This window comes from Aquarana catesbeiana, linkage group LG05 (assembly GCF_042186555.1).
Source record: "Aquarana catesbeiana isolate 2022-GZ linkage group LG05, ASM4218655v1, whole genome shotgun sequence".
NCBI lineage: Eukaryota > Metazoa > Chordata > Amphibia > Anura > Ranidae > Aquarana > Aquarana catesbeiana.
The window spans coordinates 473,832,457-473,858,089 of NC_133328.1; the positions used below are offsets into that span (position 1 = coordinate 473,832,457).

General features: G+C 41.9%; 1 protein-coding gene across 1 annotated transcript in view; it reads left to right on the plus strand.

Moving 5' to 3' along the window:
- Positions 1 to 2,590: 2,590 nt before the first annotated feature.
- GREB1L (GREB1 like retinoic acid receptor coactivator) overlaps positions 2,591 to 25,633 on the plus strand; it is a 199,353-nt gene continuing 176,310 nt past the window's right edge. The window contains exon 1 of the mRNA XM_073631446.1: positions 2,591 to 3,266. The gene's annotated coding sequence lies outside the window, so the exon portion shown is untranslated. The remainder of the gene's footprint in view (positions 3,267 to 25,633) is intronic.

The following is a 25,633-nucleotide window of genomic DNA, read 5'->3' on the forward strand; positions in this document are numbered from 1 at the left end:
AGAGTCTGCAAAAGACTTGAGACTTGAACAGAGGTTCACCTTCCAGCAAGACAATGACCCTAAACATACAGCCAGAGCTACAATGGAATGGTTTAGATTAAAGCATATTCATGTGTTAGAATGGCCCAGTCAAACTCCAGACCTAAATCCATGTGAGAATCTGTGGCAAGACTTGAAAATTGCTGTTATCAGATGCTCCCCATTCAATCTGACAGAGCTTGAGTTATTTTGCAAAGGAGAATGGGCAAAAATGTCACTTTCTGACATTGACATTGATTGGTATTACATAGTTACATCAAGTCCAACCTATGTGTGTAATTATATGTCAGTATTACATTGTATATCCCTGTATGTTGCGGTTGTTCAGGTGCGTATCTAATAGTTTTTTTAAACTATCGATGCCCCCTGCTGAGATCACCGCCTGTGAAAGGGAATTCCACATCCTTACCGCTCTTACAGTAGAGAACTGACACGTACCTTGGAGGTGAGCCTGACGTGCAGACGGAGACCTCTCGTACGGCTCTGGTTCCGGGATCACTGGAGTGGGAACAGTGACCCTCAGAGCACAGCTGAGTAGGAGAGCCTGCAGGGTCCGCTTGACTGGAGATGAAGTCAGCTTGGCAGAGACAGGAACAGGCTTGATTGCTGCAGATGCAGGAACGCTGAGAAGTTGCAGGAAGGTGCGCACAGATGCAGGACTTGTAGGCAGATGCACACGGATGCAGGACTTGTAGGCAGATGCACATGGATGCAGGACTTGTAGGCAGATGCACACTGATGCACACGGATGCAGGACTGGTAGGCAAGCGCACACTGGCGCAGGACAGCAGACAGAAGCAGGGTCAGACAAGCCAGGTCACAGCAGCGGATCAATCGGACAGAAGCAGCAGGCAGAGAATGGTCAAGTCCAGGCAGAATCGGCAACAGGAGATCAAACAAACAGGAACACAGAGCAGGTCAAAGGCAAGCCAAGGGGTCAGGACTAGAGACAGCAGCGAGGTCAGGAGAAGCCAGGTAACACTGGAGCAGATGCGGGTTCAGGATCGGGTACAGGATGAGCTGCAGATCAGACAGCAAGGATGCATTCTGAAGAGGCCCCTTTTAAGGATCACTGGGCGCCAAAGCTGTGTTAGTGTGCACGTGTCTGCGTTCGGCGCACGCACATTGGCGCGCGCGTATTCACTGCTGAATGCCTATGGACTGGAACACGTCCCAATGGACCCGTGCACCCGCGCCCAGTTGCAGAACCATGCACAGTACATCCATGACAAGAACCCTCTACGTAGTTTAAGGTTAAACCTCTTTTCTTCAAATTTTAATGAGTGGCCACATGTTTTGTTAAACTCCCTTCCACGAAAAAGTTTTATCGTTATTGTGGGGTCACCAGTATGGTATTCATTCATTGTAAATTGAAATCATATCCCCTGCTCGCAACCTTTCTTCATAACTAATGTCCTCTAGACCCTTTATTAGTTTTGTTGCCCTTCTTTGTACTCGCTCCATTTCCAGTACATCCTTCCTGAGGACTGGTGCCCAGAACTGGACAGCATACTCCAGGTGCGGCCAGACCAGAGTTTTGTAGAGTGGGAGAATTGTTGCTTTATCCCTGGAGTTAATCCCTTTCTTAATACATGCCAATATTCTGTTTGCTTTGTTAGCAGTAGTTTGGCATTGCATGCAATTTCTGAGCCTATCATCTACTAGGACCCCCAGGTCCTTTTCCATTCTAGATTCCCCCAGAGGTTCTCCCTCCCAGTGTATAGATTGCATTCATATTTTTGCCACCCAAATGCATTATTTTACATTTTTCTACATTAAACCTACATTTGCCATGTAGTTGCCCACCCCATTCATTTGTTCAGATATTTTTTGCAAGGTTCCCACATCCTACGGAGAAGTTATTGCCCTGCTTAGCTTAGTATCGTCCGCAAATACAGGGATTGAACAGTTGACCCCATCCTCCAGGTCGTTTATGAACAAATTAAATAGGATTGGTCCCAGAACAGAACCCTGTGGGACCCCACTGCCCACCCCTGACCATTCCGAGTACTCCCCATTTATCACCACCCTCTGAACTTGCTCTTGTAGCCAGTTTTCAATCCATGTACTCACTCTATGGTCCATGCCAACCGACCTTATTTTGTACAGTAAACTTTATGGGGAACTGTGTCAAATGCTTTTGCAAAATCCAGATACACCACATCTACGGGCCTTCCGCCTATTTCACACTGACCACCCTAGGCATGAGAGCACATTAATTCCAGTGCGGTCAGTTTTTACAGGCTGCCTGTCCTCCAATGGTCATACTTGTGCTGACATGCCCCCTGCGCAGCCATTTACTGTAAAGATCGGCGCATTGCTATTTATCCACCCCACCTCTCTAAGCCCTTTAATGCAGCGGAGAACAAAGATTATATGACCACTTATAAAAAAAAAAATATTTACTTAAATTGAATGGGTTGTTTTACAAGGTGGGTGTTCACATATACTTTAGTCTTGTTTGGACAACAATCATATTTATGTTTTATATAGGCCACCCTGCAATCTCAGCAAGGAATCTTTAGAATTACAGATATCTTACAGGGATCCTCTACACATGTGTATTTACATTACAGTCCTGAAAATATGGAGAAGCAGGCATGTCAAAAATCCCAACCTTCCAGATAATTTAGAATGTGTGCCCACATTTATGACCACAGGGTGGTGCTCTTTCATAGATGTCCGATGGCTCAACTTGTCTCCAATGCATGGCAGATCTAAAAACAGGAATGATCAGCTACAATGTGAACACCGAATCATAAAATTAACCAACGTCGGTATAAACTATCTCGTTAAAAAAAAAAAAAAAAAAACCCAAAAAAAAACAAAAAAAACGAATCAGACATGTTTTTAGTACCCCAAACTTTAGCGTATACTGAAATAAGTAAGTTAATTGCTAAAGTGCTGAAGTTAATGGTGAGGATGCTGTGAGCTCAGATCGTGTCTTTCCAGCAACCTGGCGATCAGTGATCCCCCTATACAGGAGACCCCATATTTACACTCTTGCACGGTGAACAGATGCTTTAAGAAGTCTCCTCCTCCTCCCTGGACACGCCCCCACCTGGAGAGCTCTCCCTGAGTCTGGGCTGAGAGTAGGATCCGGGAGAGCTAAACCTGGAGCCATAGGCTGGAATTGACGGGCTGATTGTTAGCTCCTCTGCAACACTCACTCACCAGATTGTACAGGACGATCGGGGAGCCCTGGATCCCTCCCTGAACCCAAACAGGTAATCTTCTCATAGATCACGATCGTGGCCATCCCTTATGATTCCGACCATTGTGTCCTCTGATGGTCCTTTCACTCACCATGGTCATAGATCAGGACTTCTAGTCCTATGCATAGCAAAGGTAGATTCCTCTCCTTTTTTATAGTTCCTAAGTACAGGTGGGGAGGGGGGTTACATATTGGGACAACTTTACACACTTGCAGTTTGTCTTCTATGGCTGGAAGTGTTGGCCAGATGGCAATGAAATTCAGTAGAAGCCCCAGGTGATGGGCTTATCTTTGCTGGAAAAAAAAATATTTTGGCTGTTTGTGTAGTTAAAGTTTTGTATTTTTTTTTGTTATAGTAGGGTGTTTATGTTGTAGCAAGATTTGTGCTGTGCCATGGGGCTTGTGTGCATGATTTGTATTGCCTATTAGTCTGTCCTTTTTCACTATGAGTGTGTGTGTGTGTGTTTTATGCCTTACTTTGGCAAACTGCAGCTAATTATCATGACTTAGACAGGTTAGTAAATTTGTAATCCATTACCTCATTGCTCATTATCCATACTAATTTTGCCATTATTAATGCTCATTTTCATTGGACAGTAGAGTTAAAAGGCAAGATGATTTGCTCTTCTGTGTGTAGAAATAAAGCGAACCACACACTACAATCCTCCCTTACAGCTCAGTTTTTATGCCTTGCAGGATACATTGATGCCATTTCACCATACCAAACATTAAAAATATTTAGCTGTAAGAAATGGGTGATGGATATGCATTGAGACCTGACTACACTGCAACTGCCTGCTATTGATAAAACTGTGTTCAATTGTACAATCACATGGCAATACAAGTTTAAATCTAATGACACACGGCAAATTCTATGTTTCTAGCAGGCAGATGTCCTTCACCTAGCTTTTCCATTTCGAAAATTTCCTTGAGTCCATCTAGATTCTAGAAGGAGAGCAGATTTGACCTAACCATCACAGGCTGGAAATCAGGAGCTATTTTTGAGCCGGTCCTGTGCAGCCTTATTTCGCTTATTGGATTGGTGACCCCCCATACTGTGAAATGTCAATACAACTACCTTAAGCTGGCCAGATGGGTAGAATTTTTAACAAAAATGCTCAGGAAAAGAAGGTTCTGAGAAAGTTTTTGGTTGTTTTTCTAATCATTAGTGGGTCATATCGACACTTATTTTAGACTGCAGTGATGAAAAAATTGTAAGGAGCAGGATGTATGGAAACTTTATAACAGTGTCGTGCGGTAAAGTCCATTTACTTCCAAAATAAAATGTTGTAAGGCAAATGAAATATTTCGAATGACAAACGAATGTTCATAATAAATTCTTTTCATCTATGGCCAGCTTTAGTTTACAATCTGTAGTACCGTGAGTCCAATTGTAAACCTGACAATAAATGGCCCAAAATATTTGTATTTCTGATCTTTTGGCTCATAATAAAACATGCTATGATCTCTTGTTAATAAGCTGTGATATGTAAGCAAGGACTCAACTGTGGCCCAGGGACTGAATGCAGGCCTTTGCTTGCCTTTTATCTGGCCCTTGGGGCACTGTTCCTTTCACTGACATCAATCATGGGGCACTATTCCTCCCCCTAATACCAAAAATGAGGCACTCTATATTCCCAGGGACCACGGGAGGTTTTCTCCTCCCACTGCCCACACTGCGGCCCCCCTAAAGTCTAAAGGACAATAAACTGCTCCTTGATTAAAGTTTGGAGCCCCCTGTTCTAGACTAATATACAGGTTTCATCAGACCTGCAGCTTATGATTTTATTAGTCACGATGATGGATAAGTATTGTACACTTATGTGATAAAGTGTTTTTTGATGGAGTATCACTTTAGGAGAATGGGATCTAAATGAACTGTGTGTTCCAAAATGTCTGGTTTCCTTATTGGAACCCTAATAAGTAACCAGGCGTTCTCGTGAATCACAATGAATACTGATAGTCATATATGCTGTGTTGAGCCCAGATACATCATCTACAGCTCAGCCTGTGTGTGTGTAATAAAAAAAATTATATATATATATATATAGATAGATAGATAGATAGATAGATAGATATAGTGTTTGGGTTTTTTTGTGACACCAATGGTTGTTTAATTTAACCTTACCATATCAGGGCTTAGTAAATGGGTATACTGATTTCTGTTATGTAAAAGTCTTAGTACAGGGTAGGTTTCAGGTTTTAACAATTGGCACACTTGGGACTTAAAGAACTGGCAAGTTCTCAAACAGCTTCCAAGGATACTTTTTATTGCAGAATTGAGCTGATCTTGTTTTATCTGTGTGTCCCAACTGCTTATCAGATTTGTTTTTGCAAGGCAACTTTCCCTTCACTTAGTGAATGTGGTGAAAATTTAGTTGCAAAGAATATCTAATCGCCTTCAGGAAAGAAAATAAAAGAACAAACCGTTCTTTGCTTGTACATAATGAAATGATTTAAGTTTGACTGCTTCATTAAGTTAAGGGACTATTCTCTACTAAGTAAAAATTCTATTGTAACGCAAGGATTCTCTACTCCACGTGTCAAACACAATCCAGCCCACCAGGCCTTATGTGGCCCTTGCACGCTGGCTCTCACCCTCCACTCCCCGCTGTAGCTTGTAAACATGGAAGCCCCTGACAGCTTTCCTCTCAGGGGCTTCCCGAATTAACAGATCCCTGCACGCACTCACTGAGGGGCATGGCAGGGACAGATCTCCAGAATCTGCAAGGAGTGGCAGAGCCACCTACATAGGGAGGTACTACAGCTGGGCCAGTTAGGGAGCAATGCGAGGAAGCTTTCGTTGGGGGTGGCGCCCTCTTGAACCCTGCATATGTATCGCACTCTTAAACCCTGCACCCTGCGTACGTAGCGCACTCTTGAACCCTGCACTCTGTGTACGTAGCATCTGGTCCTTTGAGGGCAACCATGCTGCTAATGTGGCCTGGGATGAAATTGATTTTGACACTCCTGCTCTACTCCTTTTGCAAGTCAGGGTCAGTATCAGAAATGCACAAAAAGAGTGATATTGATGTGCTTCTGGTCATAACTGAAAATGGGGGTCTTTTTAGGGACAAATCTCAGGTTTCCCCAGAAGTGCGGGCCCCTTGGGAGCTTTAAACTTGTGTTAATATACCAAAACAAATGAGTTGTCATTTTATTGTATACTATGTGTTGTGTTCTTGAGAACGCTTAGGTAACACATTCTGCTGATGTTTATTGTTTTGGTAGATATTATGAAACCATTTCCAGGTTTTTGAGTATTATTTTTTGTGTTTAAATGAGTTGGTAAGATATATTGCTGGTTCCTTCCTTATAGCCTGTCACTTTCGTGTCTGGTTTCATTTTCTGAAGTTTGTTGTTAATGTAGTTTGTTAGGTAAAAATGTTTTCGTTCTTTTATAGTAAGATGGGCCTTTTATTATTGAAGTTGATCTTTATTTCCCATGCAGTTCACACATGATCTGCTATTGATAACCCAATTTCAGTGTGATCATCTGAGAAATGCAATGTTTACTATTGTCATAAAATCAGCCTCCCAGCATTTCACTGTAAAGTGCATTTTGTCATCAATTGTGGAGCCTGCAGCCTCTGGATATAAAAGTGCCCTAGATATGAGGGTAGATGCACATACAAACACCTTCGTCAGCCAACATCTCCATGAATATAAATACACGGCTCAACCAAGCCTTCTTGTTTATGCTTACGCAGTGGGGAGGAGAGGTCAGGTTTTGTAAACTTTTGTGATTGACTGCAAAATAGAATGCAGGCCTGCAGTCAGTGTCTGGTGTACCCATAAACATTAGATTGTTGTCCAGTCTGATCACATGTATATAGGATAAGGTTCTGTGTGTATCTATTATGATTGATCTATAGTGTCCTTTGTGAAAAAAAAAAACATACTTTTTGCTGCAGTTAGTTTTTTAACAAAATATTAAGATTTAATAGAAGTATTTTAGGTGTGTCAATAGTCAAACATTTTAAGAGAGTGGGGAAGATTTAAAACCTCTATCAGGTTAATTTATGCTGCCTTCTCCTCCTTGGGAGATTTCTCTTCACTTCCTGACTTGAAACACCCATCACGATGTAAGTGGAAATCTTTAATGTTCGAGGAGCTCTCATCTTAGGCAGTGGCCACCAAAACATTTTTGTCCCCAATGGTTGATTGCCCATCATTTCTAACCCTTTCCCAATCTATCCAAAGAATGTTTTGCATCTCCAAATACTTCAAAGTATATTTAACCCTATCACAAAAATCTACACACTATATCGACACACATTACGCAGGAATGTTCTACCATGGTCACCATAAAAAAACAAAACAAAAAAACAAAAAAAGTCCTGAGAAATGCCATTTAGTCATTGTCAGGTTGTTGAGGCTACGGAAGATCAACAGAAGCCAAAAAAAAGAGCTCTCAACAGCTGCTGGGGCAATTAACAAAGGAGTCCACTCTACCTATTGGGTGGTTGTGTGTTGTTTTTTTATTGTAGAGCTTGCAACCAGTAGAGTGGTGGGAACACCCTACAAGGCCGACGGGACTATAACGAGGAACTGTAGCAGGGAAATCCTTTCTTGGGAATCCCAACAGGGATATTTCAGCTGATGGGTTAATGCAGTGTTTCTTTACGCCAGTCCTCAAGGCACTCCAACATGTCATGTTTTCAGGCTCTCCATTATTTTTCACAGGTCATTTTGATCAGTTTCACTGCCTTAGTAATTACCACAGCAGTTTCATTTCAGGGAAATCCTGAAAACTTGACCTGTTGGGGCATCTTGAGGACTGGAGTTGAGAAACACTGGGTTAGTGTACCAGACAGGATATTCTCCAAATGTTCCTTAATTATCTCAGGAAAATCAGCTGCACTTTTGCAGAAATTTGATTGGCTGTATGGGTTTTGCAGAGGGGCAGAGCGCAGTGTGTTGGGAGCGTGACCTGGCTGGAGTTCGGGCTGAGGCTACCAATCATCTCACTTAATGCACAAGGATCTGCTTCATAATGCATGCCTTATGGATCTTTTCCTTAGACATTGCTTTCGCAGAGGGTTATTTGGCATGTCTGGAGCTCATTGACACCAGTAAGTGCACATTAAAGCAGTATTAAACCCAGAACATAATATTATACAGCTTACTACTCATTAGATGTGGTGGCTGCAATAGTTTTCCCATTTTTAGGCATTTTCTCCTTTTTTTTTTTTTTTTTTTACCAGTGGTACAGCCAGTAACACACCTCTTGTATTAGTTTGGCTACACTCTGGATGAAGCAACAACAGAGACAACTTTGGACATCAGAATGGTCAGTCTGGTGTGAGGGGGGTGTTGGATGTAGTGACAGATTTAAATACACTAACATCGAAGCCATACTCCAGCTCACACTTTATTAGCAGTTATAGCAAAAAAAATTTCCTTTTTTGGGGTAAAGGTTTTGTATAAATAAAAGCTGATCATTGTAAGCACCGCTGTCAGTGTTAAATGGTTTGTCTCTACCTGCCATGTTTGCAGGCATAAGTGTGTGCAGCCTATTGCATTAGGGTGTGCACCCCAAAACTCAAACACATACACACAGTCAGGAAGTTTGTTATGTATTAAGAAATGCATATCTCACAGGACAGTTTACCACCCTTCCCCAGTACAGAGCTTTCTCCTCCCCAAACCCAACCTTAGCTTCTAGTACAGAGCTGTTCTTTCACCGCTAATCTTCCTCTACCCCACCTAAAGAATACTGGAGATAGGAGAGAATGTCTGCTGCTGAAGGGCAGCCAAAACTTTAAAGTAGCAGTATTCAGGCTGCTGGCATGAGCTTTAGGAGGAGACTCTAGAGAGGGGGTAATCCATTGAAATTCAAGGAGGTCCAGTTGCTAAAAAAATTATTCCCAGCCGAGGTCCGAATCTCTCTTTAATAAAACTTTAAAGTAGACCAACAATATCCACATTTCAAGTAAAAGAAAATAGAACCACCTTACATTAGGTGTTCCCATCAGAGCCCCCCATACATTGGATTCCCCCATCAGAGTGGTGGCAGGAGATGGGAGCCATGGGAGGAGAAGTGTGCTGCAGGACAGGCTGCACATGTGACATCATTGGTTGCTATTATGCCGGCGGTCCTAGCAACCAATGACGGCAAGTTTGTGAGGATTCGGAGCAGCGGAATGGCTGGCTGACAGTGCAGACTGGCAGAAAAAAGCTTTGCACACACATGGGGTGATTAGGGTGTGCTCAGGCACATCCGGCATGTCTACAGGACAGATGCAGACTAACTAGCAGGATCAAAGGGGAAAATAAGTGTCTTACAAAAAACAAACACAAAAAAAACCAATGCAGCCATTATATCTAAGAATTAATAAGCTGCAATATAATAGGGCCCCATTCACATGTAGTGATTCGGAATCACAGGGGGGAATTGGGGCAATTCTTCCCAACAAATCACGTGGCAATCTCCTTTTTAAAAATTGCATGAAGCTTACCGCTCAAAAAGGAGCTTCTTTTGAGTGACAAGCGCGCATAGGGCAGCCCATTGAAGTGAGTGCACCACACAGAATTGCGTGAAAATTGCCCATACAAATCGCCTGTGGAATTTGGGCTTAACTCCATGTGTGGTAGTGAACTCTGATGCATTATTGCGTGTTAGATTGCACTATACTGCATAAAAAAGGCTACTTTATTTTTTCAGCACACACCAACACAACCAGAAGTAATAGAATGTAAGGCTTATTGCTTTGTCTGTATTGGGCCCGATCCCAAACCTCATACAGCCAGAGGAGACTGTAAACATGGTGCTGACGCAATGCTTTGTGTCACAATTGCAGCACAGCCCCCAACTGCAAGATAAATGCTTGGTTCATGGTTGCAGGGCTTTGGTCCGAATAAATCTCATCATTCGCTAAATAAGGCATTCGGGAGATGGCAGGCTTGCCAGTGATTTATTGCTGGTCTAGGCACTCATTTGTTGGACGTTTTTTAAAATGTATTTTTTTTTTTACTTTATTGGTAATTGTTTATTGCATATATATGCAAGTAGAAAGAAAGATTTAGTATATTTTTATTTAACAATGATAGCCCCACTTAGTAGACCCAAAAACCTAATAAAACTTAAAGCTTGAATGCCCCAATCTGTTATCCCAGCCACCTGGCCACAATGTTTGCACATGTTGGTCAGGTTGAAAACTGGCTCATCAGACACATTGAGGACTACAACAAAATGGCTCCCCCTCCACACACTGCTTTGGCATGCAGTGAGCTCCGCTTAGTAAAAAAAAAAAAAATGGCTTTAGCATTGTCTCCTACCCATGGCAGAACCCCCTCTAACATGTTTTGCCCAGTAAGGGCTTAATCCCCACTCCTCACTTTACATCAGGGGCCCTTATAAAAATTATAATTTTATTTTCTATTCTCTTTCACCACACTCGCATTGACAACTGTCCTCTTCTTAGACATTAAAATATACCAAAATCTTTTAATTCCATTGATCCTGGTGAAAACAAGTGACTCCCTCACTTTGTGGAGCTTTCCTTTCACTCCTTGTCCCATAGCAAAAACAGGAAGCGAAGGGAAATCTCCACAATGAGACACAGATGGCAAAACCAAAAACTGTCAGAGGTAAAACCCTCCCTTGCGCTATCCAAGAAAAAAAAAAAGTTTTGCCTTTTAGTTCCACTTTAAAGTGTGATCAGATTTTGTCGTAACCTGACTGTTCTCTCTTTTAGCTATCCGCTTGCTGTCCTGTGACGTACAGCTTGTTTTAGGTCAATAACACGTTAAGAAGTAATAGTAGGCAAGGATAAAGATGACAGTGACAGGCTATGTATCTTTAAAAACTTCAGTCATTTAATCAGTGTAAATTACTCCGTTTTAGAAAATGTCAAGATATAAAGGTTCCTTTTTATGTTATGCCTTTTTTGAGTTTCTTAGTGAGTGTAATCAATCGGCATACTTTATCCCACCCATAGTTTGTATCAATTGGAGGAGTGGGCTGTACAGGAAAAGATAAGGAAATTTAATAACTTAGAAGGGAACTGTAACTGGAGCATGCTCAGTAGGGGGCACCAGCTGGTCTATACAATCTCGGGCTGCAAGGGGGACACAGGGAAGATGGTAGTGACAGCTGAAGGCAGGATCAACCAGGTATATCTCACACAAAACAAATGCTTTAGTGACTTTGAGAGTATGCACACTTTTATATAGCATTGAATGAGAGCTTTTCATAGTCTGGGTTTAACGACACTTTAAAGTATATTATAGGCAAACACCCCCCCCCCCTTTTTCTTCCCCCCATTTTGGATAGAGTAAGGGAGAGTTATAACCCCTGTATGGTTTATTTTTGCCATCTTTGTCCAGTTGGGGAGATTTATCTTCACTTCCTGTCCCATAGCCAAACAGGAAATGAGAGGAAATCCCTGCAAATTAATGTCACTAAAGGCAAAACTTTTTTTTCTTCTCGTTTTGGATAGAATGCAAGGGGATTACAATCCTTGTCTGTGTGTATTGCTGTCTCTGCCCTCGTTAAGGAAATTCCCCCATCTCTATTTTGTCCTTTTTACCATTCTCATTGAAAGTGAAAAAGAAAAACCCTAATTTTGGGTTGTCCCCACAAAAGTGATAGATGGGAACCTGGGGGTCCCCAAGGAATTCTCCTGATTTGCAGGAATTTCCTGTTTGGCTATGGGACAGGAAGTGAAGAGAAATCTCCACAATGGGACACAGATGGCAAAAATAAACCATCTGTGTATATAACCCTCCCTTACTTTATCCAAAATGGCAAAGGTTTTGCCTATAGTTCTACTTTAAGGGAATCTCTTGGGGATCCTCATGTCACCAGAATTTGTGTCCCCATTGAAAGATTTCCACTATATTACTTTTCTGGGGACAACCTAACCCTGACAAGGACACCGAAAGCGCTAAAAACCTGACAGGTGTTCCTATCCATCTCCTCGCTATTCAAAACTAAAAAATAATTTGCCTTTCAGTAAACCTGTGGAGTTCTCCCATCCTGATGGAAGCCTTGAGAGGTATGAGATTTGCATGGACCATTAACTTTGAGAACCTCTGGATTTGCTGGCCATTTTGAAATGTGGTGTACACTAAAAAGTAGACTTTTGTTTACACATTTTGCGATCTACCCATTGCCCTAGCTTGTGACAGGATTACTTTACGCATTCACACTTTTTTGGCATTTCTCCATGTTGCGCATATGGCAGCCCATTCACTTCATTGGTTTTAGCTATGCGTGTTTTTATCACAAAAGAAGCTCCTGTTTGAGCAACCAGCTTTTGTTCAAATTTTAAAGGTATAGTTTGCTGTAATTTCCACGCAAATCTGTTGCACGACAGTTGCTACTAAATTAAGAACTATGGTACAGAAAGGCATGTCACACTTTTTACTGCGATTTGGCATCACTGGCAGACGGCGGCAATTCTGCCTGCGATTTCACATCACCAAGTTTGAATGGAGCCTAAAGCCAAAACCTTTTTCTCTTTTTTACACATTTTGATAGAGTAGAGCAGCCTTTCTCAACCCCGAGGAACCCTTGAAATAACTTTCTGATATCTGGGAACCCCTGCTAAAAATCTACAACTCATGATACATCAGTATGATGAATGCTCCTTACACTTTTGTGGTCATTGGGAAGAATTACCCCTTTATAGATGGCTAAAAGGTTCAATTGTGTCAGTGGGAACTTATCTGGGAGGCAGAAATTGCTCATTCCTCAAGGAATGCATAGCAACCTCTGGAGGAACCCTAGTTGAGAAACCCTGGACTAGGGAATGGATAGTTGCCAAAATTTTATAAAAAATGCATTATGTAGTGACAGGACAGTTAGTGAGCAGTATGTGCTGGCAGGGCGGGCAGTCAGTTATTTACCACATAGCTGGAGATAGAAGACTTCCGGGCTGCTATATCTGCTCCTCCTCCTCCTTTTCTCATCTTCAGCTGCTAGATCGGCATTAATGAATTGGCCACACCCCTGCACTGCCTTCCTACTGTGGCAGCCCTGCCTGTCTGCCCTGCCCTCTGTTCTAGGTACTGTAATGGCAAGCTTCACTTGACCTTCATTAGTTACTACTGTACTCTGCACTCTCCCACCCTGCGTGGCCCTCGAGACCGCTCGTGGCAGCTAGAAATCTTCAGAGGGGCTGTGAAAGAGGTGGAGCCAGGGACAATATGTGGGAGGTGGCTGACATGGTCTCTGGCAGTACGGTGGACAAAGGATGATAGAGGTGGGTCAGAACTGGAGGCAGTATGTGGGGTAAGAGTGGGAGGTGCAGAATAAAGTAGCTTAATAAGTAGATTTTATTTAATTCCCATCACACTTGAGTAGAGTGTAGGGTTTTCACAGAGGGAATCACACGTACTGACTTTCTAAACCAGGCAACGCGAGAGAGGTTAGTAGAATATATACAGCAGTAAGGCACGTAGCTTCACTCCAAGCATGGAGGCACAGATACACAGCACAGTCACTTCTGATGTAAGCGGTAATTGTATTCGTCAGCACTATAAGCACGTTCCACTGACTAACACAGTATAAACCCAAGCACACAATGCATATCTGTAGAGGCTGATATACACATGAGTTACCCGGTACAACGGTATTCCTTCAGCAGATAGATATAGGCATCTGATCCTTTTGTCCCTCCCTCACAGCGAGGAAACTGGATTTATTATCCAAAATGGGGAGTCTTTCATCCGACCAGGATTGCTGATTTTGGACTCCGTAGGAACCTTGAGCTATCCCTCACAGGTCAGAACACGCTCCCTAGCTTCTCCCTGACAAGCGAGTTCTCTCTCCCTGTCTATGCACACACGTGAACTCAACTAAAACGTGGCTGTGCTTTCTTATATAAAGGATCCACCCAAAAATGGCTGACCAAATCTCCCGAGATTTGCTTGTCCTATCAGGACACTAGGCTTCTCCAAAATGGTGCTGGAGACAATTATAGAGGCCAAACAGATGTGAAAATATGTACACATAAACATATCAAATAGGCTGGAAAGTGAGAATAATACGCTTGCTAACCCACTACCTCTTGCAGCCAACTAGGCTGCCCTGCACTACAGTTGCCTACACACTGCCCCTAAGTTAGGGTTGGTACAATTGGAGTATAATGTAATCTATTTTCTACTGTGGAGTTCTGGGGTAGGTGGTAGTATAGGTAAGCTGCAGCTGTCGCCACAGTCCTGATTCCGGGCCAGAGCAATCGCAGGTCATCAATCATAAAAAGAATAACTGTTCTGGCAGATCCGGGACAATTGGCAAGTATGGGAATGGTTAAATGTTTTGATATTTGAGTTCAGTTAGGGTGCTTTCTCTTGCCTTCCCAATGACAAAACCGAGAGAATTTCTTCAAAGTAAGTGAAATCCTCTCTTAGTTATCACTGGAGCAAGTGTCCCCATTGAGAAGTTACCTCTCTATTCCTGTTTTTGGTGACTACTCGATTTGGAATCTCCCTCACTATTAGTCCCTGGTGCACCAATGGTCAAATTGAGAGAGCAAATACAGGTTCTAACCTAAAAAAATGAATAAAATTTTTTTCATATGAGATTAGCATGGTGCATAGATCTGACTGCACATAATGATGGCTGTTGTCCTCTACTGCACTGGTATAATGTTGAGGACATCAATAGATTTCAGGTGCTACTTGATAGACATCCGTGTGGCTTTATGCACAGATGTCTATTGAAGTCGCACCTGAAATCGGCAAAAGTAATGCAGGAACTACTTTTTGCAAATTGGTGTGTCGCACCGATTGTAACAGTGGCATTGCCTGTTCGCTCCTATGTGAACCTAGCCTGAATGTCAGAGACTCAATGTGCTGATGCTAGAGAATAACCATAACTTCCAGACAGCTATCATTTTCATGATGAACTTCACAATGTAGCAGAATACGTATTGGCCTAAATTTATGAAGAACTTTTTTTTTTTTTTCTTTTTGTGGTATATTTTGTAGCAGAAAGTTAAATTCTGTTTTTTGAGAGAATTTTTTTTTTTTTTTTTTTTTTTTTTTTAATTTTGTTTATAGGGCAAAAAAAAAAAAATGCAGTGGTGATCGAATACCACCAAAAGAAAGCTCTTAATTTGTAGGGAAATTTTTTTTTAAAATTTGGATACAGTGTTGCATGACCGCACAATTGTCAAAGTAAAAAAAATGGCCTGGTCATGGGGGGGGGGGGGATTTTCTGGAGGCCAAGTGGGTAAAACCTATAGTTTATTTGCCTCTGCCGCTATACAGTATTAAAACCTCATGACTGACTTGAATCACATGCTACTATGCAATTTTGTTTGAATTCAATGTCACAGGTAAATTACTGCCAGTAAATAGTTGAATAACTTAGTAATGTAGGAGTAGATTTGCTTATCTAATTTAGCTGATAGATTTTTGATTAGTAATTGCTTTTGTTTTTCTCCATTTCAGTGGGCCTTTTTAATAAAGATTTATTTGTTTTAATATTTTTTATATATATATATATATATATATATATATATATATATATATATATATATATATATATATATATATATTTTTATATATATATATATATATATATATATATATATATATATATATATATATATATATATATATATATATATATATATATGTTCCCAAAGCAGATACTTAGACCAATCTATTATTCTAGCAAAATTTTAGCATAGAAATGTTGTAACAGCTTAAAAATCTTTGTACCTTTTGGTCAGAATTAAGCTAAGCTGTCTGGGGTTGTCCAGAGGCGATTTTTATCTGATGTGTTTTTTGTTTTTAGCATTCAGTCCCTTTTTTTTTTTTCTTATTTTATTTTATTTATTTATTTATTTTATGCAATGTATTTTTGATACCTTGTATAAAAGCACGAATGTAATTCTAAAAATAGTTGGAGCAGAATGACCTTTTATAAGACTTCTGCAAAATCATTTTAGAAAAGTCTGGAACACGAGTTGTTTTTAATTGGAAGGCATTTATCCGTAGAGAATTGAGTTGCATATTGTTCATGTGTTTTTAAATCCTTTCTTGTGTATTGGGTGTGCCTAGAACACAAACTGCTCACAAGTTGATGGCTTGCCTGATGACGTTCAGGACAGTCCTATTGATTGTTTTATATTGTATTTAGAACCAGTAGAAACCAGTCAGATGTTTTTGATCAATTTGAATGCTGCATTAAAAAGAAAACAGCAATGCACATCCTGAGTAGCTGATATCCCAGCTGTCGTTAAATCCTAATGCTGGCCATAGATGGATTGTGCCAACAGGCCGAATGGAAAAAAAGAAGTTGGATTCCTCTATCCAGACAATCAAAGTGGATGAAGGAATCCTCCCTGCTGAGATATTGGAGTTGATTCACTAAAAGTAGAGTGCAAAATCTGGTGCAGCTGTGCATGGTAGCCTATCAGCTAGCTGCTTTTTTTTTTTTTTTTGTCAACGCTTGAAGTACATCTAACACTCATTTGGCTGTACTTCTCCTGTGGATCACAGGAGTGCAGTTCGTTCTGCACTCCTGTGACCTGTCTTCAGCAGAGAGCGGGCTGAAGACCGATGTCGGCTGATGTCACAGAGCTGGTCCAAGCTTGGGAAGGACTGCTAAGAGCCTGGCCGGTCCTGCCCCCCCTCCACAGCCTAGTGATTAAGTGAGCATGTGTGGGGGCAGAGCAGAGAGCCTGCAACTGACAGCCACCAGCTCTCTGCTCATGGAGCTGTGAGAAACAAGCGATCTGCAGTGTTGGGTCATTTGGTTCTCAGTGTTGGAGCCGGTTGGGGACAGGTGTAGCATTGGACCAATGCTGCATTCACCTAGGTGAGTATGTTTCTTTAACCACTTGTTACCCAGGACAATTCTGACACTTCGCTCCTACATGTAAAAATCTTCCTATTTGTTCTAGGAAAAAAAAAAAAAGTTACTCATAACCCCCAAACATTATATATATTTTGCTTTAGCAGTGACCCTAGGGAATAAAATGGTGGTCGTTGCAACTTTTTATCTTGCACGGTATTTGTGCAGTCATTTTTTTCAAACTTTTGTTTTTGTTTTTTTTTTGGGGGGGGGGGACTTTCATGCATTTAAAGAAAAGAAAACAGAAGTTAGCCCGATTTTGTTTTGTTTTTTTGTTTTTTAAACCCCCCCCCCCCCCCCATAATGTGAAAGATGATGTTATGATGAGTAAATAGATACTTAACATGTCACGCTTTGAAATTTGTGCACACTCATGGAATGGCGCCAAACTTCAGTACTTAAAAATCCCCATAGGCGACGCTTACCTGTTTAGAGTAAAGCCTCGTACACACGATATGATTGTTAGCCAACCGATCGTCTGATTTTTGTCAAGGGCATGTGCCAGGATCTTGTCTTGCATACTAATGTTACACAATTGTCGTGCCACAAACGCGAACGTAGTGACGTACTATTAGGAATTTCAGCTCTTGAGCGCCACCCTTTGGGCCCCTTCTGCTAATTTCATGTTTGGTGAGCATTGATTCAGATTTGTTTGTACTTTCAACTTTTGTGTGACGGATTTGTGTACTGACCATATTAAAATCTGATGTCAAACCATTGTCCGCCGAAAATTTACTAGCCTACCATCCAACATTTGTTGGCTGAAAGTTGGACAACAATTGTCAAAAGGAACGTACCAACAGTAAGATTTTAGGACTACAGTCTGTCAACAGACAATCCCCTGCCAACAATCGTACTGTGTGTACGAGGTTTTACAGAGGAGGTCTAGTGCTAGAATTATTGCTCTCGCTATAACATTCATGCCTGTACCTCACATGTGTCGTTTAGGTATGTGGGCGCGACCTACATATGCGTTTGTTTTTGCGTGTACAGGGGCGCTTTAAATTGTTTGTTTTACTTTTTATTTTTCTATATTGACACTTTCTTTTCCCTCCTTCCTTCCTTCCTTCCTTCCTTCCTTCCTTCCTTCCTTCCTTCCTTCCTTCCTTCTTTCTTTTTTTTTTTTTTTTTTTTTTTTTTAATTTATTTTTTTTTCTAGTCACTTTTATTCCTATTACAAGAAATGTAAACATCCCTTGTAATAGTGCATGATAGGTCCCCTTTACAGCGAGATCTAGGGTCAAAAAGGCCCTCCCCCTCCTAGGCTGGAAAAAAAACAAGAAAAACCCTGGCTTTGCTGCCGAGGCAGCGGCATTTTTTCAAATGCAGAGGCTGGGCGTGACGTCATAACATTGCGCCCGGCTCCCGAAAGATCATAGACATGTCCGGAGACCATCTGAACTGCTGGATTCTCTATGGTAAACTTCCGGCATGGACCCATTCCTACTCCCTCTTGCTGATTGTTCAGGCGAGCCGGGAGCAGCACCGGGGGGGGGGGGGGGGGGTGTAGAAATGTCTCCTTCCGCTGCCTGGGAGAAGCATCGGAGGGGAGTGGATGGGAACGTCCCCTCCCGCTGTCTGTAAGAACACTCAAGTGGCTGAACAGCCGCTCTGATTGTTCTTACGGTGCAAGGAATCGCCAGCTCTAATAGAAGAAATCTGAATGATGATTGTAGCTGCAGGGATCATTAAGATATCCCCACTTAAATTGACGTCGTTCAGTGGGAGGTGGTTAATAAAAATAAATAATAATTCAATACTTCACTTTTAGGCCAAGTTCACATTTGAGGTTTGATGTTTTTGCCTAAATACGCATCTCAACTGGACCCAAAGACACACAAGACCCTTTTGGAATGTGGACCACGGCCACCCCAGAACTGTGTGTACCGGCTCCATTGCGATCCAGGCAGAATCGCATGTCCTGCAAATTTTATGCAGACAGACGCACAGCCAATTTGCACATATGTGAACCTGGCTTTAATTGGACAAGCTGAAATTAGAAGCTGATTTGCTACCATGCACAGCTGTACCAGATTTTGCGCACTCCAGTCAACCCCATAGTATTCTGGCAGCAGGACTGTCTGCTGTCAGTGTCAGAATACACTGATTAGCAGCTGCAGCCACTGATTGAGAACATTTTTCCAACATCCCCGCTCGCCAGAAGTTGATCGTTTTAGATTGAATTTTGTTGAGTGGAAACAGCCACACACAGATCAAATTTTGGCCTGTCCGTGCTGGAATTTGATCCATCAATGGCTAACTTAGTTCTAGCTTTGCTATCACTTTAAATTGTTTGGCCAAGTTGACCCAAACAAACTATTTCCTTTACTAATTTCTGCAGCCACTGTCATCGGCTACATACAGTATTCAGCGCTGCGTACTGGCTGTGGGACAGGGACCCATCTGCCATCAGAGTAAAATTGGGTCGGGCTGAGCACCGCTCAGCTTTTCACAGGAAGCCTTGTATTTTTATGAATGAATACAAGGCTTCCTCTAATGGGGCGTACACACGGTCGGACTTTTCGTATACAAAAGTCCGACAGCCTGTCCGACAGACTTCCGGCGGACTTTCGGCGGACTTGCAGCAGACTTTCTAACGAACGGACTTGCCTACACACGACCACACAAAAGTCCGACGGATTCGTACGTGATGACGTACACCGGACTAAAATAAGGAAGTTCATAGCCAGTAGCCAATAGCTGCCCTAGCGTGGGTTTTTGTCCGTCGGACTAGCACACAGACGAGCGGATTTCGGGGTCCGTCGTAGTTACGACGTAAAGATTTGAAGCATGTTTCAAATCTAAAGTCCGTCGGATTTGAGGCTGAAAAAGTCTGCTGAAAGTCCGGAGAAGCCCACACACGATCGGATTATCAGCCAGCTTTAGTCCGTCGGCGTCCGTTGGACTTTTGTAGACGAAAAGTCCGACCGTGTGTACGCCCCATAAGGCCATAGTGCCCATCTTCTACCAAATATGATGTGCATCCCTCTGACCTCAGCAATTTGTAGTGGAAACATTGATTAGAATAATAGCATTGATCTCTATCGGCTTCTTGTAATGTTTCTAGTTTCATGTTTTCTTCTGCAGCATATCCCCAGCCAAAAATGTTGCATGTTCACACTCTCTGACCCTCATTTTCCTTTATTAGGGCTGCGGTTTCTGACAGTCCTCTCAAGCATTATATATATTGAACATTTTGGGGGGGCCTTTTGGTGATGTCAGGGGCTGCATTTGAGGCCTCCTTTTAACATCTAAGTAGACATCTACTACTCTAAGGCCTCATGCACACAGGGCATTTGCCCAGCTCTCCTAAACGCTTTTCCTTCTGTGTTGGCAAAAAAAAAAAACCTTGAGGCTTGTAAACATGTTTAGGCACATCAAGCGCTTAGGCATTAATTCATTTCTTTGGCCAGAATAATATTTTTTTCCTGGCCATTGAAATTAATGCTCAAGCGCTCCCAATCCTCCTTCTTTTTTTTCTTTTTTTTTTTTGCGCAGGCGGTGGGGTGTTTTCTTCCTTTTTAATTGCCTATTTCTGCAAGGGCAAAAGGCTAACATGCAGAGGCATTTAGACCCCTTTCACACTGGAGGCTTTTTTTCAGGAGCCTTAGCGCTAAAATTGGGCCTGAAAAAAGCCTCAGCTGCAATCCCAGTGTGAAAGCCAGAGTGCTTTGCAGCGCTGTAGGAGTGGTGAATACACCGCTCCTAAAGCGCCCCTGGCCATTGATATTAATGGGCAGCGGCACCGTACCGCCGGCGAATCATCACTGCAGCGGCGTTTTGTGGGTGGTTTTAACCCTTTTTCGGCCACTAGCTGGGGGGGGTAAAAGCGCCGAATAGTGCCGCTAAAGTGACAAAGCGCTTCTAAAAATAGCGGCGCTTTACCGCTGACGACCGGGGCGCTGGCAGTGTGAAAGTGCCCTTAGAGGCTCCAAAAATAAAAAACGTCCATAGGAGCAGCATAACAATCATACAATGTGTATGAGACCCAAAAGAGGTGTGGGCAGATAATGTCACAAACTCCACCTCAGCTATTCAGAGGAAGCCTTGTATTCATTAATAAAAATAGAAGGCTTCCTATGAATGTCTGAGCAGCACTCAGCCCAACTCGAATTTGTTTCAACAACAGATGCAAAGTCCCCATAACATTGCTTCAACACAGAGATGATGCTACATACAGTTTATACAGCGCTAACAGCGGACAAAGCAAATAATAATAGAAATGGGTGGTTTGCTCCATTGAGCAGTGTTGATATCCTACAGTTTTCTGCTATAGAGGTAGGGATATGATGGTTTACTTAAGGTCAGAAGCCCCTGAAATTCCCTTATCCTCTTTATCTTTCTGGTGATGGGTGTTTATTTTTACAGAGTACCCGTGTGAAGCAACAGATTCACATACCTGCCACCCGCCCCAGCTGCATATACTTACCTTCTCTGCAGTCACCTTCCACTTTGTTCAGCCACTGGGATCTTTGAGAAATTCCTGGTACTTCTGGGTATGGGGAACATGTGACTTGCGCTTCTTCCTGTAACATAACAGCACTAATGTTTTGTGATTGGCCACTTGGGTAGCCTGTGGGGGTGGGAAGAGACCACTTTACAGTATGCCTGTCCTCGGCACACACACAGGTCTTCCTCTATTCACTTCTGGCAGCCTAATGAAGCCGTAGGAAGAAGAAAGGAAGTGTGTGCAGCTTGGGGCAGACACAGTTGTGCTCAAAAGTTAAGGCTAAACCATAAGTCACCTTTTAAAGTCCCTTTAAATAGTTTGCTTTGGGCCAAGAAACATGTCCTTTGCCTATATACTGTGCCCTAAAAGGTATCCCACTTTATTATTTCAGAAAGTTGGGAGGTTCAGTATATGAATGCCATACACAAATGATTTGTGATCAATATAGATACGAGCAGTTACAAAAACTCAGGTGTCCTTTTATGAAAGTGCGGTAAAATACCGCTTTTCAGTTCTTAGGCATTCTCAGAGGAGATCGCTCTCCTCTGAGTGCCTGTTTATGAAAGTGTGTAGATCGCTTCTCATGTTGAGTTGAGGAGCGATCTACAAACGCCGGGAACTCCTGAGAACGGCTCCTCTCACTGTAATCTCGTGTGATATAGCGGGATTACAGTATGAGGAACCATAAAATACAAAAGTTTAACACAAATCAGCACACATTATTCCCCAACATATTAATAAAATAATAAAGATAAATTCCCCCTACACAATATACATTAACCTAATTATAAAAAAAACATTGTTTTTATCAATATTTAAAGATCATACATGTCCCTATTTAAATGTGAATGGTGTATAGTAAATGAATGTAATGCACATATGTAATGCAGCTATACACCATTCATATAAATGCAAAATACATTTATAATCATTAAAAAAATAATTTTAATAAAGTATACAAGTATAAATATTTATTAATAAATTAAAATAAAATATATTTCATTATAGATAAACATAAAAATTGATAAACTGGTGCGATGCGAGAACACTGCGAATCCACTGCGGGTTCCCGCATCGCACCGACTCGCATGTCAGTTCACACTGCCATATGCGAATCGCTGGGGAGTGTCAATACATTGTTAAGGACACCCCCAGATCAGCTTGCATATCGCACTGCGAACTGACAGTTCGGACATGAATTGGATCGCATATGTGTGAACACACATGCGATCCGATTCTGGTCCGAACAGAAAAAAGGGTCCTGTGCGTGTTTGCACCGAATGCGGTGCGATATCAGCCATACTATCTGTACAGCTGATATCGCACCGCACAGACATCGCATGTAATGTGAATGGCAGTGTGCTGCAAATAACATGCGATGCCTGTGCGATGTCCGGCATCGCACAAGTGTGAACTGGGCCTAAAAGTTAACACCCCCAAATCAGTTCGCATATCGCAGTGCGATCTGCAAACTCGGACAGTAATCGAATCGCATGGGTGTGAACACCCATGCAATCCGATTCTGCTGTGGACCAAAAAAAGGGTCCTGTAAGAGTTTGGTCCGAGGGCAATGCAAATTTAGCAATACTATCTGTATGGCTGAAATCGCATCGCACAGAGATCGGATGTGATTTTGCAGTGCGGTGCGAATCACATCCGATCTCGGACACCGCAGCAGTGGGAACTGGCCCTAAATCATATTGCATTTGCACCAAAATGGTACAGGACCCTTTATTTGGTCCGCACTGGAATCGGATCGCATGGGTGTGAACACCCATGCGATCCGATTCCTGCACCATTACATAGTTCGCACTGCGATCTGTGAAATGATCTGGGGGTGTCATTAACTTTACATTGACACCCGCAGTGGTGCGCAGATGTCAATGTAGGTGCGATGTGAAAACCCGCACAGGAATCACGCTGGTTCACGCATCGCACAAGTGTGAACCCAGCCAGAGACGTGAACATCTAAAAAAAAAAATATATATATATATATATATATATATATATATATATATATATATATATATATATATATATATATATATATATATATATATATATATATATATAGATGTCTATATATATATGTGTGTGTGTGTGTGTGTGTGTGTATATATATATATATATATATATATATATATATATATACACACACACACTATAAATTCCTATCCTGCTGGTTTTGGGTGTGAGGTGTGGAGATCGCACCTTCATAAACTGGCCGTTTCTGTGAATTCTCACTGTGCTGAGATAATCAGCGGAGAACATGTTCTCCGCTGATTATCTCAGTTTCATAAACTGGTAAAGCGCTGAGATCAGCGGTGAGAATCGGGATCGCCGCTGATCTCAGTTTCATAAAAGGACACCTCAATTCATCATAGATTGTTAAAGAGGAACTGCAGTCTGCTTACTTAATTTGTATTCAGGGAAGCCTATCCCACACCCACCTAACAACTGTCCCTGAGCCACCCCCATCAAATCATTCCCTGCATTTATTACCTTTTGTACTACCACCCCCTCCCTTTAGAATGTAAGCTGTACGAGCAGGTCCCTTCTGTGTTGAACTGTACTGTAATTGTGCTGTCCCCCCTCTACATTGTAAAGCGCTGTGTAAACTGTTGGCTATATATATATATATATATATATCTCGTGTATTATGATAATAAAAAAAATCTCTGCTGTTCTGAAACTTCCCTCCAACCACTTTGCATATTATATATACTGCGATTCTGTACTTGCCAAATATGCTGCAGAAATCTCCCTCCACTGAGTCTGGTTGCATCCGTTTTAACTATGGGCAGCTGAAGCTACTTCCTGGATTCACACAGGGGCAAACCTCAAGCTCTGCAGCTCTCATTCGCCCTCTTATAACTCAACCCCCCCCCTCCTGGCAAACCTCAGGAGAGAGAGAGCTGTGCATGTCATAAGCCTAGGCTTTTTACCAGACAAACAGGAAGTGGGCTGTATAAGGTATTTACTGGCAGAAATAAAATGTTTTACTATCCAAAGTTAAAACCACAAGGGCAGAAGATGTAATAGATGGAAAGATGGGGAAAAAAGACTCAAGTTTCTCTTTAATGAACAATACAGAGAACACCGTATTCTTCACTTTGTGATCAAATGAAGATATTAATAACGAATTGAAAGGATCTATTAAAAACTAGCAGAATGAAGAACATTCTTCCACCACATTTGGGTTGTGATTATTGTTCAATTTGATTGGTCTCATTGAATGATCAGTTGTATGGCCACCATAACTTGCATTTCCAACATTTGTCTGGTTAACTGCAGCTCTACTTAATACTGTAGCTATGCTGATCTGACTTTGCATATGGGAGATGTTCTGCAGTGTCTGCTATAGTAAAGATGCACAATAGTTCCAGATAAGTTACATGGTGAGAGAGTCCCCCTTTTTGTGTTTTTACTGACAAATGGTGACCATAGATTTAAAAATATTGCTTGGTAAGTTTTTTGCTTTGACATTTTATGTTATTAGATCTTTTTCCTATAGACCTTCACGTTAATCATATGTGTGCTTGCAGTTGTCAGAAGTGACAATTTTTTTTCAAGCTTTCAGTAAGTGCTAATGCATGGAACAAAGGGAAATTTCCCGTTGCGTCAGCACCCCAGAGCAGAGGCAACCATCCTAGAACCTGAACTGTATTGGTCCTTTTTAAAAGGAGCAGCTGTCTGTCTTGGCTGATCGAATTACATGTCTGTGAAATAGGTGACAGTCTGTTTGCCTTTGGGAATTACAGATTAGGTTGGGGGGGGGGGGGGGGGGGGGGGATGGGCTACGAAAGGTCAAAGGTTCAGCCTTCTTTTGTGTTTCCAGAAAGTACAGTACCCTGTTGTGTACATTTTAAATTCTTCTCCCCAAATTATTTGATCAAGTATAGTACAAGTTACCAGAAATTATTTTGTCATTTCACTGTGTCATTTGGCGTTGATGTACATGGTCAAGGGCCAGCAAGGCTGCAGCGTTCATAAGTGGTCATGCATGGATCGAAATTCAGCCAGTTCAGCAGGGACCAGCTGACTTTCGATCCTAGTATGAGCAGGCTGGTTGTACACATGTTGAGCCATCAATCGACTTGTGTATAACCAGCCT